This window comes from Loxodonta africana, chromosome 3, assembly GCF_030014295.1.
Source record: "Loxodonta africana isolate mLoxAfr1 chromosome 3, mLoxAfr1.hap2, whole genome shotgun sequence".
In the NCBI taxonomy this organism is placed as follows: Eukaryota; Metazoa; Chordata; class Mammalia; order Proboscidea; family Elephantidae; genus Loxodonta; species Loxodonta africana.
In genome coordinates this window covers 20,733,137-20,751,519 of record NC_087344.1, presented here as the reverse complement: position 1 = coordinate 20,751,519, position 18,383 = coordinate 20,733,137, and the positions used below count along the sequence as shown (strand labels likewise).

The window sequence follows — 18,383 nt, the reverse complement described above, 5'->3', positions numbered from 1 at the left end:
ACAAAGAGTTAATTTTCATGAAAAGGAAAAGACTTCACAGATAGAGAATGCACAAGAACAGGACACAAGCACTGTATGTAGTCTCCCATGAAGTGGTTCCATCCTAGAACTTGTTCCCCTCATCATCTGATTGCTGCAGCAGATGCAGGTGTTATACCCACACATGTTGCCCAGAGAGAAAACTTACTGTCCTTTACTGGGTGTATTGTAATAGACCTTCCCATGGAATCATCTAGAGATATTCCTTCCCATCTCATGACTGAGAGTAGGATCATATGCCCCTTCTCAGTCTAATACCCGGTGTGGGGAAAAATGGTTAGTGTGAAAATCTTAGACTGACCATCTGAAGTATAATTCCTGTTGGGACATTAATCCCCATAATCATAAGGAGTACTTACAAAAAATGTCTGGCACAATAGTAAATATTCAATAAAACTTAAATAGTATTATTGTGTTCCAGGTATGGCCTATATTCGTAAGTCTTCTAATAATTTGGGTCTCACATATTTTTAACACTTGCTTCTGTGGTTATATTTGTTTATCCTCATTGTAATAATTATCAGTAGTTTTCAATCAAGCTAGAGGACAGCTCCCCACAACGCACTCAAGGTATTTTCTAGTGCAGACCTTCATACACTGATGTCCACAGAACACCGAAGACCCTAGTCACCTGAGACACTTGTCCATACTGCAGGGTCCTGGACCTTATCCAAAAATTACTGACTTTGAATCTCTGGGGAGACACCTGAAGGAAGAGACTCCTGAAGCACTTTTTGAAAATTCTCATGTACCATGAAATCTGACAATCAGGCATTAATATTAGAAGAACATGGGAGAATATATTTATAATCTGGAATATAAAAGACCTTTCCTCAACTCGTTAAAATGTCTATATAACCTATACATCAATGTTTGTTGAGCACTTCTCACAATAGCCAAAGGGTAGAAATGTCCATCAATAGATAAATAGATAAATGAAATGTGGTATATGCATAAAATGGAATATGACTCAGCCATAAAGAAAAATGAAGTCTTGATGCATGCTGCTATATGGATGAACCTTGAAAACATTATATTGAGTGAAATGGGTCAGTGACAAAAGGAAAAATACTGTATGATCTCACTTATATGAAATAAGCAAATACATAGAAAGGAAAGATTATTAGTTGTTACCAGGGGAAGGGGAAGTTTTTGCTTAGGGGGCATTGAGGTTATGTCAAAAGTGGTGGAATGTATTGGAAAATGGTCATGATAATGGTTGTACAACTTGAAAAAAGTAATCAGTGTCACTGAACTGTACACATAGAAATAGTTGAGATGGTGAATTTTATGTTTATTTTCACCACAATAAAAAAAATCATATCCAAAGTAATGTATAAAATGTATCTGTAGTTCTTACAGAATAGTAGTATAATGAAAACACATATACCCATCACTGAATTAAGAAAAAAAAAAACATTACTACCCCCATAGATTCCACTTGCAGTCATCTAGTCACATCACCCTCCCAATTCCCAATGATAACTATTATCCTGAATTCTGTTTTTATCTTTTTTGTGTGTGTGTGATTTTTTCTCAGGTTGTATTTTATGAAATTTTCAGTATTTAATCATTTTTTGCTTTACAATCTCACATTTTCAAAGTATTCAATAGCATCTTTATGTCACTGCTGTATGAATCTGTAGATGATTTATTAAATAAATGTGCCTGTTATAAAACTTATTAAAAATTTAATCATAATAGATAAATATGAGGTCTTGATAGTCTCTCTCACCATTGTGCTTCTGAAGTTCAACCCTATTGTCAGGTGTAGCACTAATTCATTTATTTCCAATACTGTATATTTTTACATTATGCGTAGTGATTTAAAAAAAAATAGCCTCCTTCTGATGTCAGTGGAACTAGTTTTTTGCTATTATGAATGAAGTTGTTTGAATATTTTCGTACATGTCCTTGTGCAAATGAGCAAGAGTTTTATACTTGGGGTAATGTTGTTGGGTATAGTGAAGGTCTGTTTGCCTCCATGTAGTTCCAAAGGGTTTTCCTAAGTGATTGAATCAACTTAAATTCCCTTTAGAAGTCCCGGAAACCCTGGTGGCATAATGGTCAATTGCTACGGCTGTAACCAAAAGGCTGACAGTTTGAATCCCCCAGGCGCTCCTTGTTAACTCTGTGGGGCAGTAGTTCTACTCTGTCCTATAGGGTCGCTATGAGTTGAATCGACTCAACGGCACTGGGTTTGGGGTTTTTTTTTTTTTTGGCTTTAGAAGTCCCTGGTGTTTGACTTCTTCAACAATGCATTTTCATTTATTGTGATGATTTAGTGGGTATAAAATATTATTACATAATATTAAATAATAATATTTATTATGAGGTTGAGACTTTCACATGCTATAGCCCATTATTTTTCTTCTTTTGGGAAGTATATATTTATGATATTTCTGGAGAGCCCTTTGTTTTTATTAAAGAATGGAGCCATTCTTTGTAATACCATTTTAGACATAAACTGCCCATTTATGTGTTGGTCTTTTTTGTGAGGCTCTCTTTTCAGATCAAGAGCTCTGTTGTATCTACCCCTGCATCAGAATTGCAGGTCTTAATTATGGTAATGTACCAGTCACCAAAAAACAAGTTTACTGTCTTAAGGAACACACCCCAAGCAACAGTTACAATCACCAAGGTACGTTGTATGTCATGTTGACTGGGTATCTGATCATTCATAATCTACTTCAACATTGTTGATAACAAAGAGCAATAGTCTCAACCCATAGTGGGAAAGAAATGTATATTGAAGTTACTAATTTGAAACTGAAAACATTGGTAGTAAAACTTTCAAAAGGTAATAAAATGTCTGCTACGTGTTCAGCTGATTTTGATTACAGAAAATAGAAAGTGCTGAAATAATATGTAGAAATCGGATAAACCTCCAATGAGCAATACATGTAGAAATAGTTGTTGGTGCTTTCATTTTTTAGGATACATTCACTGTATTATCACTTGTATGTATATCAGGAATTCATATCACTTTATAAATACACTATTTTTTTTTAGCCTAAATGAGGTGTTAGTCTTCCTGTCATTGTAGTTAGGGTAGCAGTTTCTTTCAACATATGTTGTGAAAGAAGACTAGCATCAATTACAGAATAGAGGTGTGCCCATGTTTGTAAGTTATCTGAAGTGGATGTGAGAAGAAGGAGGTGGAGGGACGAGAAAGTAATGCATACCAATGCATATTCCTGACCTCTTAGAATGAGGAAGTCAGCCAACATGAAGCTCTTCCCTCTCTGAGACTTGCTCCATAAGGATTTGCAAGAGTTTGACTAATGAGATGCTTTGAATATTGAACCCTCAAGGACCACAGAGACTATAAATAGTCTACCTGTGACCACCCACTCTACAGCCCTGCCCTGGTAAGTAGCAGCACACCTGAGCCTTGTCCCAAGGACCAACACTTTCCACAGGAGCCTGCCTGGCCCTTCTCTTTGCCTCTTGTGCTTCCTCAATACAGAGCTTCCATTTTTATCCTTCAACCTCCAGAGGCGAACTGAATGTCATTCTTTAGTTCTGGCACCAAGGTAATCTAACATCCCCAAGTTTATCTTTTGTAAATAGGGAGAGGTTTTTTTCTATCGGCCTAATTTGGACAGCAGTGAGTTGAGTACAGGTAGAAGAGGAGCAGAATGGAATCGTCTGTGAGGTCCCTGCCTAATTGTTCATCATATTCTTGACATGCTTCCTTGCACCTTTGCTCCAGTACTTGATCAGCTCTCATTCTGCTAACTATCTACTCTGACTCTGAAGTTCCAGGGATTTTTTTCTTCCTCAAGAGAAACCTGTCCTTGCTCAGTTTTTATGAATGCTTTAGAATTCTCTAAAATTTTCTTTTAGTTCTTTGGTAGGAGGCAAGGGCATGTGGTCAGCTTCTCCTTATGTTCAGTATCTGAGTCTTAACACCCTTTAGTAGGGAAGATCTTTGGTCTTGACCCAATTCCTGAGTTATGAGGACTCAGATAGGATGTGGAGAATGAGGGTGACCCCACAAGCTATATTCCAAGTCTACTAGTGTTCTACTAAATATTTTAAAGACAACACAGCACAGAATAATAGGACAAATACTCATGTATCAATGTTTCCAGAATTAATAAATGCTGACTTTTGCTATTAGAGTTGTTTTTTTTTTTTGAAGTAACTAAGTAGAATGCACAAAGACATGCCCTTTATATCACCCTCCATTTCCCTTCTTCCATTCCTAACAGGCAACCACAGACTTGAATTTGGTTGGTCTCTGGTATATTTTAACCGTACATGTGCATGTATACCACAACGACAATGCCCATCAGCCAGAAAAAGGTTAAGTTGTGATGTAATCAAAGAGTGGAGTATCTTAAGGTAGCTGGGGTTAATGAACCAAAGCAATACTGACACATCATCACATGTATTATTTTAAAGCAACAATCGTATTGTAAAAAGTTATCAAAGACGAAACAAATACATTCTTTATGGATAGAATCATAATATATGTATTGAAAACACAGGTGACTAATGCATACCAAGTTCTGTGTAGCAATTTCCCTGGGGGAGGTAAAAATATTGAGAATGTATAAAAATAAAAGAGGATTTCAAATAAGTACGCATTATTTTATTTTAAAAAATTCTCAGTGGAAGCATGGCAGCATTTTTTTTAAATAATATTTTATTTTATTTTTGGTAAAGATTTAAATAGCAATTTAGGTTTCCTGTCAACAATTTCTACGTGAATTGTTCAGTGAAGTTGGCTTTAATTAGATGGTTCAAACTGGTGCAAAAATAGGCTTTTATTATTTTTCTCTGTGCTTCTCAGTATGCTTGAAATGTTTCATAATTAAAAGTGTAAATTTATGTGTATGTAATTTTAAAACTTATTTAAATTTTCCATTACTATAGATGTAATTTTATATGAGGTGCTTTTCTCTTCTGAGTTTTTATTATTTGGGTTGGTGTATCTGTGTCTAATTTATTCATTTTAATTGCTATATATTTTATAAAATGTCCATTACAAATGAACATTGATATCATTCATATTCATTTGGGTCCTTTCTTTCCCCTGCTTTTTTACACGAGCAGGAGTCCCAGTGAAGTTTTAGCATGTCTGTTCCTCCCTAAAATTTGCAGTTATCTTGGTAAAGATGTTCTTTCTCTCTCTACTCTCCCCCGATTTTGATGCACCAATTACTCCCTTCTGTAATGAACCATCATGCTGTGCCCATGCAGAACAAATCGCAATGGGAAATACTTAGTGGTTGTTATATTTTGAACACTGTGCTTTGATGCTTTTGTCTATTCGTTTTTCATCCTTGCCAATTGCTATAAGGTTTTATGATGGTTCCCATTATACAATGTTCTCAGAGTTCTAAAAAATCCTTTTTGATAAAAAAAAAAAAAACTGGATTAAAAAAAGATACTGGATTAAAATTAGTTGTGTGTGAGTCCAAACCTTACACCAATTAATTGATGCTATTATGATTTTTTATTTTCATGCTTAGGGCCCAGACCTTCCTGTCAAACAGCCTGGATGTTTGTGTTGGAGGGAGCAGAACTTTTTGCCTTGCGCAGTTAAGCTAAAAAAATAAGAATCTTAATGAGTTGTTCACCCTTGAAATAGACACTTTCTCAGACTTTTTCTTTTTTTTAATGTCCCCCTTTATTAGTATGTTAGCAATGTTTCATTTTTTCTTATGGCAAGTGATGCTGGTTTTCTACTTTATCAACATTTAACATACATACAGAACAGTATACAAATTACAAATATATTTATGACTTTTGCAAAATAAACATGGTCATGTAACTACCACCCAGATCAAAAAATTCAACATTGACACCACTCCAAAAGTCTTCTCAGTTTCGCTGCCCAGTCATTTCTCTTGAAAAGGTGACTATTGAATTTCATCCTCATTGATTAATGAAAGCTTGGAGTGTTTACCAGAGTTCCTGCCTGCGAAGGCTGAGCAAGCTCAGGGTTTATTTTTAGCCCTTGTGTGTCCTTTTCAACTTGGGTGTCTTAACTCTGTGCAGCTAGGAAATAAAACACATTCCTGAAAGAAAATAGCAGCACATAATGTCAGGCTCATTTCTCTGTGTTCCTTTTTTTCTGGGATTTTGGGCTCTTAAGTCCTGACTGCCTTGGTAGCCCTGAACTCTGATTGTGTCTCCCTCGCTCTGTCAGTCAGCTGATAGGTCTGACTTGCCACTTTCTTTTTTTGTTGTTGTACTTTAGATGAAGGTTTACAGAACAAAGTAGCTTCTCATTAAACAGCTAGTACACATATTGTTTTATGACATTAACTACCCCACGACATGTCAACACTCTCCCTTCTCAAACCTGGATTTCCTATTACCAGCTTTCCTGTTCCCTCCTGCCTTCTAGTCCTTGCCCCTTGGCTAGTGTGCCCCTTTAGTCTCATTTTGTTTTAGGGACTGTCTAATCTTTGGCTGAAGGGGGAACCTCAGGAATGACTTTATTACTGAGCTGAAAGTGTGTCCGGGAGCCATACTCTCAGGGTTTCTCCATTCTCTGTCAGGCCAGCAAGTCTGGTCTTTCTTTTTGAGTTAGAATTTTGTTCTACATTTTCCTCCAGCTTTGTCCGGGACTGTCTATTGTGATCCTTGTCATAACAGTCAGTGGTGGTAGCCAGGCACCATCTAGTTTTACTGGACTCAGTCTGGTGGAGGCCATGGTAGATGTGGTCCATTAGTCCTTTGGACTAATCTTTCCCTTGTATCCTTAGCTTTCTTCATTCTTTCTTGCTCCCAAGGGGGTGAGGCCAGTGGAGTATCCTAGATGGCTGCTCACAGGCTTTTAAGACTCCAGACACTACCCACCAAAGTAGGATGTAGAACATTTTCTTTATAAACTAAAAAAAAAATATGTTATGCCAATTGAGCTAGATGTTCCCCAAGACCATGGTCCCCATTGCCCTCAGCCCAGCAATTCGATACCTCAGGGAGTTTGGATGTGTCTATGGAGCTTCCATGATCTTGCCTTGTACAAGTTGTGCTGGCTTCCCCAGTATTTTGTACTGACTTAGCCTTCACCAAAGTTGCTGCTTATCTATTGCCTATTTAGTGTTTTTCCATCCCTATTCCTCCCCTCCCTCATAACCATCAAAGATTGTTTCGTTTTGTGTGTAAACCTTTTCATGAGTTTTTGCACTAGTGGTCTCATATAATATTTGTCCTTTCGTGATTGACTTATTTCACTCAGCATAATGTCCTTCAGATTCATCCATGTTATGAGATGCTTCATAGATTCATCATTGTTCTTTATTGTTGTGTAATATTCCGTTGTGTGTATGTACCACACTTTGATTATCCATTCATCTGTTGATGGGCATCTAGGTTATTTCCGTCTTTTTGCTGTTATGAACAATGCTGCAATGAACATGGGTGTGCATATGTCTATTCGTGTGACAACTCTTATTTCTCTAGAATATATTCCTAGGAGTAGGATTGCTGGATCATATGGTATTTTTATTTCCAGCTTTCAAAGGAGGAGCCATATTGTTGTTCAAAATGGTTGCATCACTTTGCATTCCCACCAGTACTGCATAAGAGTTCCGATCTCCCCACCACCTCTCCAACATTTGTTATTTCCTGTTATTTATTTATTTAAATTCATGCCAGTAATGCCAGGGTGAGATGGTATTTCATTGTGGTTTTGATTTGCATTTCTCTAATGGCTAGTGATCGCAAGCATTTCCTCATGTGTCTGTTGGCTGCTTGAATGTCTTCTTTGGTGAAGTGTCTGTTTGTTTCCTTTGCCCATTTTTTAATTGGATAATTTTGTCTTTTTGTTGTAGAGGTGTTGTATATTCTTGTAAATTTTAGGGATTAAAATTTTGTCTGATTTGTAATAGCCACATTTTTTCCCCCCAGTTTGTAGACTCTCTTTTTACTCTTTTGGAGGATTATTTTGATGAGCATAAGTATTTCATTTTTAGACGATCCCAGTTATCTAGCTTATCTTCTGGACTTTGTGTGTTGTTGGTTGTGGTTTGTATCTTGTTAAGGCCATGTGTGAGGGCCTCTAGTGTTGATCTTTTTCTTTTTTCTCCTTTATGAGCTTCATAGTTTTAGGCTTTTTATTTATGTCTCTGATCCATTTTGAGTTAGTTTTTTTTTTCTTTGTATATGGTGTGAGGTGTGGGTCCTGTTTCACTTTTTTGCAGATGGACATCCAATTTTGCCTGCACCATTTGTTAAAAAGACTGTCTTTTCCCCATTTGATGGACTTTAGGCCCTTGTCGAAGATCAGGTGACCATAGGTGGGTGAATTTACATCTGGGTACTCAATTCTGTTCCATTGGTCAATGTATCTGTCATTGTACCAGTACCAGTACCAGGCTGTTTTGACAATCAGTACCTAGTTGGTTGTGCTTTATGGGGTTTCTTCCCTTTCCATATGAAGTTAATGATAAGTTTTTTCCATCTCTTTAAAGAATGTTGTTGGTATTAGGATTGGTATTGTATTGTATTTGTAAATAACTTTGGGTAGAATTGTCCTTTTCACAATGTTGAGTCTACCTATCCATGAGCATGATATATCTTTCCATTTATGTAGATCTCCTTTGGTTTCTTGCAGTAGTGTTTTGTAGTTTTCCTTCACAGACTTTTTCTAAAGCATTGGTTCATATGAATAATTGGCAAATGCATCAAGGACATAGTCAGTTAACTCTTACCTGGTTTTAGGGATCCAGATATTCTCAAGGGTCTCATCTTAACATAGGAAATGGAAGTGTCCTAGAGTTGATCTTAGTACACAACCTTGAGATTCCCACACAAGGCAGTGCCCAATGTTTCCTGACTCAGGCTTCGATGGGACCCAACCAGCTACAGAAGGAAAGAAGATCCAAAATTCCATGATTCATTTTCAGTATTTCTTTTTCTAACATCTGTTAATTTTACAATGGAGATGCTAAGTCACAACATAAAAGGAATAGGGAATCAATGAAGCTACTGAGCTGCATGGGATTATTTCCATCGTCTGCCATAAAAAGGGAGAAAGGAAGGGAGGAAGAGATCACTGTGGGCTATATGGGAAGGGAGTAAAGAAATGAGAAAATAAATTTAGGAGTAATAACTTATTAATAGATATTAATTGTGCCATTACTTTTGAAATTGAATGGTTTCCTTTTCCATTGATTTATGTGTAAAAGTGTGAACGGCAGTTAAACAGAAAAGAGTATATATGTGTTTATTTCATACACTGTTGTGTGTGACAAGGTAAGAAATTTCTAAAACAATAAAGTTACATTATCTTATTCAATTATCATGATAATCTTAAATAGTACTTCACACTCACCAGGTTCCAGGCTTCCTGCTAAGCAATTTGTATTGATTACATTTTTTAAGTACCACAATTATATAAGCATTTGAAGTGTCCAGGTATACTTTGCTCTGTGTTTTTTTCTCCTTTAAGGCTGACTTGACAATGTTCCTCAATTTTCTACTACTGTTGGGACCCTCCTGTCAAGCAGCCTAGATGTTTGTGTTGTTAGATTGTATCTTTCTCATTTTAGGATTCTGCTTGCTGTTGTTATTAGGTGCCATGGGCTCAGTTCTGGCTCATAGCAACCCTATGTACTACACAGAACAAAACACTGCCCACCCCCACACATTTCTCACAATTGTTGCTATTGTTTGAGCCCATTGTTGTGGTAACCATGTCAATCCATCTCACTGAGTGTCTTCCACTTTTTTGCTGATCTTCTACTTTACCAAGCATTATGTACTTCTGCAGGGACTGGTCCCTCCTGACGACATGTCCAAAGTACGTGAGACAAAGTCTTGCCATCCTTGCTTCTAAGGAGCATTCCGGCTGTAGGCCTTTCAAGGTAGATTTGTTCTTCTTCTGGCAGTCCATGGTATATTCAATATTATTTCCCAACACTATAATTTAAACACACCAATTCTTCTTTGGCCTTCTGTTTTCATTGTCCAGCTTTCTCATGCACATGAGGCCATTGAGATTAACATGGCTTGAGTCAGGCACACCTTAGTCCTCTAAGTGGCACCTTTCCTTTTTAAGACTTCAAACACTAATAACTGAAGACCAGATGAGTTGTGGAAGGACATCATAATTGAAGAGAGCAAAAGGTAATTAAAAAGACAGGCACAAAAGAAAAGACCAAAACTTGCTCTTGACTCTTAAACTTGCTCTTGAATTTAGAGTGGCTAAATCAAATGGAAGAAACAATAAAGTCAAAGAGCTGGACAAAACATTCCAAAGGGAAGCTCGAGATGACCAAGTATAATAGTATAATGAAATGTGCACAGACCTGGAGTTAGAAAACCAAAAGGGAAGAACAGGATTGACATTTCTCAGACTGAAGGAACTAAAGAAAGAATTCAGTCCTCAACTTGCAATATCGAAGAATTCTATGGGCATAATATTGAACGATGCAGGAACCATAAGAAGAAGATGGAAGATATACACAGAGTCACTGTACAAAAAGAATTGGTTGATGTTGAACTATTTCAGGAGGTAGCATATGATCAAGAACTGATACTATTGAAGGAAGAAGTCCAAGGTACCCTGAGGCATTGGTGAAAAACAAGGCTCTAGGAATTGAGAGAATACCAATTGAGATGTTTCAACAAATGTATCCAATGCTGGAAGTACTCATCTTTGCCAAGAAATTGGGAAGACAGCTACCTGACCAATCGAGTGGAAGATATCCATATTTGTGCCCATTCCAAAGAAAGGTGACATAACAGAATGTGGAAATTATCAAATGATATGATTAACATCACACACAAGTAAAATTTTGCTGAAGATAATTAAAAAAACCATTGCAGGAGTACATCGACAAGGAATTGCCAGAAATTCAAGCTGGATACAGAAGAGAACGTGGAACCAGGGATATCATTGTCTATGTAGCATTGATCGTGACTGAAAGCAAAGAATACTAGAAAGACTTTTACCTTCTTTTATTATTATTATTATTGACAATGCAAACACATTCAAATAAATGTGTGGATCCTAAGAAATCACGGATAACACTGGGAAGAATGGGAATTCCAGAACACTTAATTGTGCTTTTGTGGAACTGTACATAGACCAAGAGACTTTTGTTCGAATACAATGAGGGAATACTTGATGGTTTAAAATCTGAAAAGGTGTGTGTCAGAATTGTATCCTTTCACCATACCTGTTCAATCTGTGTGCTGATCATTTAATCTGAGAAGGTGACTTTATGAAGAAGAATGCAGCATCAGGATTGGAAGAAGATGAATTAATAATCAGCAATGTACAGATGACACAACCTTGCTTGCTGGAAGTGAAGAGGGCTGAAACACCTACAGATGAAGATCAAAGACTACAGCACTCAGTATGGATTACACCTCAACATAAAGAAAACAAAAATTTTCACATTGGGTCGAAAAACAACATCATGATAAGTGGAGAAAAGATTGAAGTTGTCAAGGATTTCATTTACTTGGAACCACAATCAACATCCATGGAAGCAGCAGTCAAGAAATCAAATGATGTATTTCATTGGAGAAATCTGCTGCAAAAGATCTTTTAAAATTGTTAAAAAGTAGAGATGTCAAGATCCTGCTTTGAACACACTAAAAAAATTGTTGCTTTTTTTTCTCCAGTTTTTTCAAGGCTCATGCATTTCCTCCTTCCTCCCATTCTTGAGCTTTGGGCAAAAAAAAATATGCTGCATATCACCTGGGTGCCCTGTTAGTGCAGTGATTAAGCACTCAGCTGCTAACCAAAAGTTGGCAGTTTGAACACACCAGCTTCCCCACAGGAGAAAGACATGGCAGTCAGCTTCTATTAAGTTTTCAGCCTTGGAAATTCTATGTGGCAGTTCTGTCTTATAGGATCACAATGAGTGGAAATCAACTCACCTGCAATGGGTATATATCAACTTATGAGAATAATATTTCAATCTTCAAATAACTGGAAGAAAAGGAAATCTCATTTCATAACAGCTGTTAAGCTTAAGGTTTCAGCCAGTACATTGTAGGTTGACATCACGTCCTGAGTTTGGGTCCTGTTTTGATTCTGTCACCTGTTGGATACTACCTATGTGGTCAGAGAGCAAGTGACCTCAAATACCAGGGAAAGCACGTGGTTTTAATTCAGGTGAAAGATTTCAAGAGGCAAGTAATAGAATTTGCTGACCCTTCAGGATGCCTTGTCCTGCCCTACTCAGAGATTATATCACCACAAAACAGTGGTCATATAAGGTCAGCTTCAAGTTCTGGCAGCCGGAATTCAAATCCTGTTTTTACCTCTTTGCAGAGTACCATGTACTTTGTATCTGCAACTTCACTTTTCTTTTTCCTTTACACGAGGTCATGGATAAAACGTGAGATAATAGGAGCACCTTATTCATATGTCCATTGTGAGAATAAAAACAGGTAGTATAGTAAATCCTGAAAACTACGCCTGCCAATAATCAGAGATCAGTGTTAGTGTTGGTAATGATAGCGGTTTATAATAATTATGATGTTTATTACTATGCTTTCTGATGATACTATTAATTAAAACAATAATAACAAGGGATGTCTTAGTCATCTAGTGCTGTTATAAAAGAAATAGCACACGTGGATGGCTTCAATAGGCAGAAGTTTATTCTCTCACAGTCTAGTAGGCTAGAAGTCCAAATTCGGGGCATCAGCTCCAGGGTAAGGCTTTCTCTTACTGTTGGCTCTGGAGGGAGGCCCTTGTCATCAATCTTATTCTGGCCTAGGAGCTTCTCAGTGCAGAAACCCCAGATACAAAGGATGTGCTATTCTCCTGGCTCTTGCTTCTTGGTATTATGAGGTCCCCACATCTCTCTGTTCATTTCTCTCTTTTATATCTCAAAAGAGACTGGCTTAAGACAATCTAATCTTGTAGATCTCATCAACATAACTGCTGCTGATCCATCTCATTAACATCATAATAATAGGATATTTGCAATACATGGGAAAATTATATCAGATAACAAAATGGTGGCCATTCACATAATACTGGGAATCATGGCATAGCCAAATTGATACATATTTTGGGGGGACACAATTCAATCCATGACAAGCAATGAGAACCTAAACGATGGAACATTTAAATGGAAATAAAAATATAAAGGATAGATTTTGAGGAACAACTGAAAATGAAAAAGCTTAGTTGAGTCATGGGATTGAACTCCTGGCCAGCTCCCTCAGCAGAGCATGGCGAGCCAGGTCGCCATCTCCTCTTGAGGTACATCAAATCTATTCTTCCCTGAATATGAGTTTATTATACATGGGCCACAATGGTTGACGCTCTAGAACAGTGAAACTCAGAGTGTGATCCCCAGACCTGCAACAGTAGCATTTGAGAAATGGTTAGAAAGAAAAAGTTTAAAGCCTTAGACCCCAAATTCTGAATTCAATACTCTGAGGGTGTGACTTAACAAGTTCTTCAGCTGATTCTGATGAAAAGAGGAGTTTGAGAACCACTGCTCTAAAAACATAGATGTAGAGTTTGTTTTTGTGCTAGTTTGAAGGCTTAGGAAAATTCCCAAGGAAAAAGCCATGTATTTTTTTCTACTTTATTCCTGTTAGTTGGCACAATGTGAAAAAATAGTAGATATACAATAAACACAAAGATACTACCTATTTGCTCAGAGAGTAAAGGATCCTTAAAACCAGGGAGACCACTTGTGACTTTACTCAAGTGAAAGATTTTTGGAAGATGTGGTGATGGAAGAGAGAGAAGAATAGAGAGAAAACAGGAGGAAGGAAGGGAGAGAGGATGGGACAGAGGCAGGTGAAGGGAGAGAAAGACGAAGAGGGAAAGGGAAAAGGAAAAGAAAAGGGAAGAGAGGGACAGAGAGAAGAAAGATTTGTAGTATTCACTTAGTTTCACAATATAGATGCTAGAATTTCTCTGAAATACACAATTCTTGTAAATCTGTTATATGTTCTATCACTTCTATCATCAGACTCATCAACAACATGGCATCAGAAAACCAAACGGGTGTAGCAGCATTCTTCCTCCTGGGGCTCTCAGAGGATTCAGAACTGCAGCCCCTCCTCTTTGGACTATTCCTCACCTTGTACTTTGTCACTGTGTTGGGCAACCTGCTCATTATCCTGGCCATCAGCTCAGACTCCCACCTCCACACCCCCATGTACTTTTTCCTCTCCAACTTGTCCTTCACTGACATCTGTTTCAGCACCACCACAGTCCCCAAGATGCTGGTGAACATCCAGACACAAAGCAAGTCCATCAGTTACACAGGCTGCCTCACCCAGGCTTGCTTTGTTCTGATGTTTGCAGGTGTAGAAAATTTTCTCCTTGCAGCAATGGCCTATGACAGCTATGTGGCCATCTGCCATCCACTGAGGTACACAGTCATCATGAACTCTTACCTCTGTGGCCTGCTGATTCTCCTCTCCTTGTTTATTAGTTTGGTGGATGCCCTGCTTCACAGTCTGATGGTGCTGCGTCTGTCCTTCTGTGCAGACCTGGAAATCCCTCACTTGTTCTGCGAACTTGTTCAGGTCATCAAACTTGCCTGCTCCAATACCCTCATCAATGACATCCTGGTATATTTAATAACTAGCGTATTGGGTAGTGTTCCTCTCCTTGGGATTATTTTCTCTTACATTTAAATTGTCTCTTCCATTCTGAGCATGCCATCAGCTGGGGGAATGTGTAAAGCTTTCTCCACCTGTGGGTCTCACCTGTCAGTGGTTTTCTTATTCTATGGAACAGCTTTTGGAGTCTACATTAGTTCTGCAGTTACTCATTCTTCTAAGAACTTAGCAGTAGCCTCAGTGATGTACACTGTGGTCCCTCCAATGATGAACCCCTTTATCTACAGCCTGAGGAACAGAGACATGAAGGGGGCCTTGCAGAAACTCTTCTGGAGAACATCTTCTTTTTCTTAGTTGTATCATCTGCCTTAGGCTTGTGCTTTTATAATGAGTCAAAGTGAAAGAATGCTTGGTGAATCAGAATCTTAGAATCTTCCAGTAACAAGTTTTTTTTTTACATTGAGATATTTTTTGTTTATTATTAATTTAAAATAATTTTTACATATGTGTGTGCATATTTACTTGCACACTTCTGTTGTCACAATTTTTACTTTGATCATTCAGTACGTTAAAATGTTGATTTATTGTTTTTATTTTTGGTAGATATATATTTATCAAAACATTTGCCATTTATACATTTTTTAGTTGTACCTTTCAGTGACATTTATTACATTCTTCATGTTATTCAACCATCACCACTATCCATTTTCACAGTTTTTTCATCACCCTTAACTCGGTGTCCCCTAAGCAATGAGTCTCCCTTTCTTTTTTCATCCTTAATGGCCCTGGTAACCACTAATAAACTTCTCACTTTATACACTTGCTTATTCTAGGTATTTCACATAAGCGGGGCTGACATTTCACTCAGCATAATGTTTTCAAGGTTCATCTATGTTGTAGTATGTATTAGGACTTCATTTCTCTTTATGGCTGAGTAGTATTTCATAGTATGTATGATATTTTGTGTATCCATTCATCAGTTGATGGACATTTAGCCTGTTTCCACCTTATAGCTATTATGAATAGTGCAGCAACGAACATTGATATACAAATATCTGTGTTCCTGCTTTCAAATCTTTTGCTACAAACATCGTATACCATAGTGAATAACAGTATTTCAACATGGAATCTAAATTTGCTCTCTTCTAGCTTTGCGACATTTGATTGGTTGCATACTATGACTGGTTTCTCTCAAGGTCACCAGATGGCTTCATCACTTACAGGCATCATATCCCAGAAAGCTGACTATGACTTCATGTTTTTTGTTTTTTAATGAAGAGGTGATGTTTCCAATGAGTCATTAAAAATACATCATTTCATAGCTTATACACCTGAATTAGGATGTACAAGCCCCTTGTTAAACTATTCTTTTGTGAGGAGAATGGGACTATTATGAGTGCATTTGACCAATCATCTAGAAAAGCTGTCCTCCAACCTTAATGAGTGTAAGAACTGGAGAACTTGTTAAATAACAGACTCCTTAGCCTATTCTCAGAGATTTGGGCTCAGTAGTGTGAGGGGAGCCCATTGGGTACAGGAAGTACTCAATGAAATTAGGCTAGTATCATTGTATTCCTTATCTTGCCCTATATTCTTTGCTATTAAAACCTTTTGCTTTCACACATTTTATAAGACTTGCTTTAGCAGTTATCATTGCTTACCTTAATTTAAGTACGTATCAGCATTTTAAGTGAATCTAGCAATATAATCTAATACATAATTATTGGGCATTCAAGCTAAGGTGAATTATCTTTTCCTGACAGTTGATTTGCTATGATTCCTTCTCACTAATTATTTGCTAGCAATGACAATGAATTTTTCCTTTTTACCTTGAGTCACGCTTTCTGTTTCTGATTCTTTTTCAGGTGAAATCCACACATTAAATGTGTTTGAATAAAGCTAATATTGCTGCAGTCTTAGAAGGGGTCTGCCATGTATCGGAGGAGTCAATTATGATACTATAGAGAAGCTAGGAGAAAGTTTGCTTTTATTGGGTATTATTATTACACTAAGGAGAGAATTCATGTTGAGAATGGATGACTTCCTGGAAAATTAAGTGAATGCCCAGAGAGCCCCCTGCTCTGCTCATCCCTGAGTTCCATTATGTTCAGCACCACTTCTAGGGACAGCTCCCAAACTGGCATTCAAGGCCTCTGCTAGTGAGTGGTTCACCCAATGATGTCCTTAAATTACCTGCAGCATTTTGGGCCTTTGTTAAAGCTGCAGGTTCCTGGACCTCATTCAAGGACTACTGTCTCTGAACTGTGGGGATAGGTCCCTAGGAAAAGTATCGTTAACAAGATCTTTGTGAAATAATGATGAGTTCTACATTTTGAAACCATACTTTTAATGCTAGAAGGTATTTAAAATACGGCATATGAAAAATATTCTTTCAATTTTATTTGTGAAATATATGTAAAATTGTGTGTAATATATCTGAAGTTCTTATAGAATATTCATACAATAAAAACACATATACTCAGTGCCTAAATTGGAAAATGGACATTTACAATCATCTTAGAATCCCCCTGTAGGGCCTCCCAGTCTAATCACCCTCTCTCTGTCCCAGAAGTAACCAGTATCTTGAATTTCACATTTATTATTTTCTTTGCTGTTCCTTATATTGGTTTGGACTCTGAAATTGCCAGCATTTCACTGTTTTTGATCTACATAACCATCATCTTCATGTGTTTCAACATATTAGTTTTTCTGCCTCTATATGTATCCCTTTCTTGAACCTCATAAATGGCATCTATGAAAAACTCACAGCTAACATTGTACTTAATGAACTGGGTGCTTTCCTCCAGGATCAGGAACAAAAAAGGATGTTCACTCTTTCTACTTCTGTTCCATTTGTGGTGGAGGTTTGAGCTAGTGCAAATATGGAAAAAAATAATAATAATAAAAGAAAATAAATACAAGGTACCCAAACTGGAGTGGAAGAACTAAAACTATGTTTGCAGATGACACAAGAGATGACCTACAGAAAATTCTAAAGAATCCATCATAAAAACTATTTGGACTAATAAACATGCTCAGCAAGATTGCAGGATACACAATCACTACGTAAAAATCGGTTGTATATCTATATCCTTGAAATGAACAACCCAGAAACAAAATTAAGGGGAAAATTCAATTTATAAAAGCATCAAAAAGAATAAAATACTTAGAAATAAATTAATAAAAGGAGTGGAAGACATATATTGAAAAGTTAAAACATTGTTGAAATGAATTTAAGATGATCTAAATAATTAGAAAAAAATCTATGTTCATGAGTTGGAAAACTTAACATTGTTAAGATGGCAATATTCTCCAAAGTGATCTACAGATTAAACACAACCCCTATCAGAATACCAGATTATTTCTTTATACAAATTGACAAACTGATTCTAAATTCATACGGAATTACAGGGGACATAAAACGGCCAAAAGAATCTTGAAAAAGAAGAACAAATTAGGAAAACTCACATTTTGAACACAAAACTTAGCACAAATGCAACAGTAATTAAGACAGTGTGGTACTGGCACAAGAATAGACATATAGACCAAGAGATGAAAATTGGGAGTCTAGAAAAAAATCCATATATACCTGGTCAGTTCATTTCAACAAATGTGCCAAGATCATCCAACGGGGATGTAATAATCTTTTTGACAAATGGTAGTAGGACAAATGGGTAGCCACATGCAAAAGCATAAAGTAGGATTCTTACCTCAAATGACATTAAAAAGAAAAAGAACCCAAAGTGGATCAAAGGCCTAAATGTAAGAACTAAAACTGTAAAATGCTTAGAAAACGCAGGGATAAATCTTGACCTAGGATTTGGCAA

The 18,383-nt window shown here is 37.1% G+C and overlaps 1 pseudogene; it reads left to right on the top strand.

Moving 5' to 3' along the window:
* The first annotated feature begins 13,254 nt into the window (after positions 1-13,254).
* Positions 13,255-14,918, top strand: LOC100662827 (olfactory receptor 7G2-like; annotated as a pseudogene).
* The last annotated feature ends 3,465 nt before the right edge of the window (positions 14,919-18,383 follow it).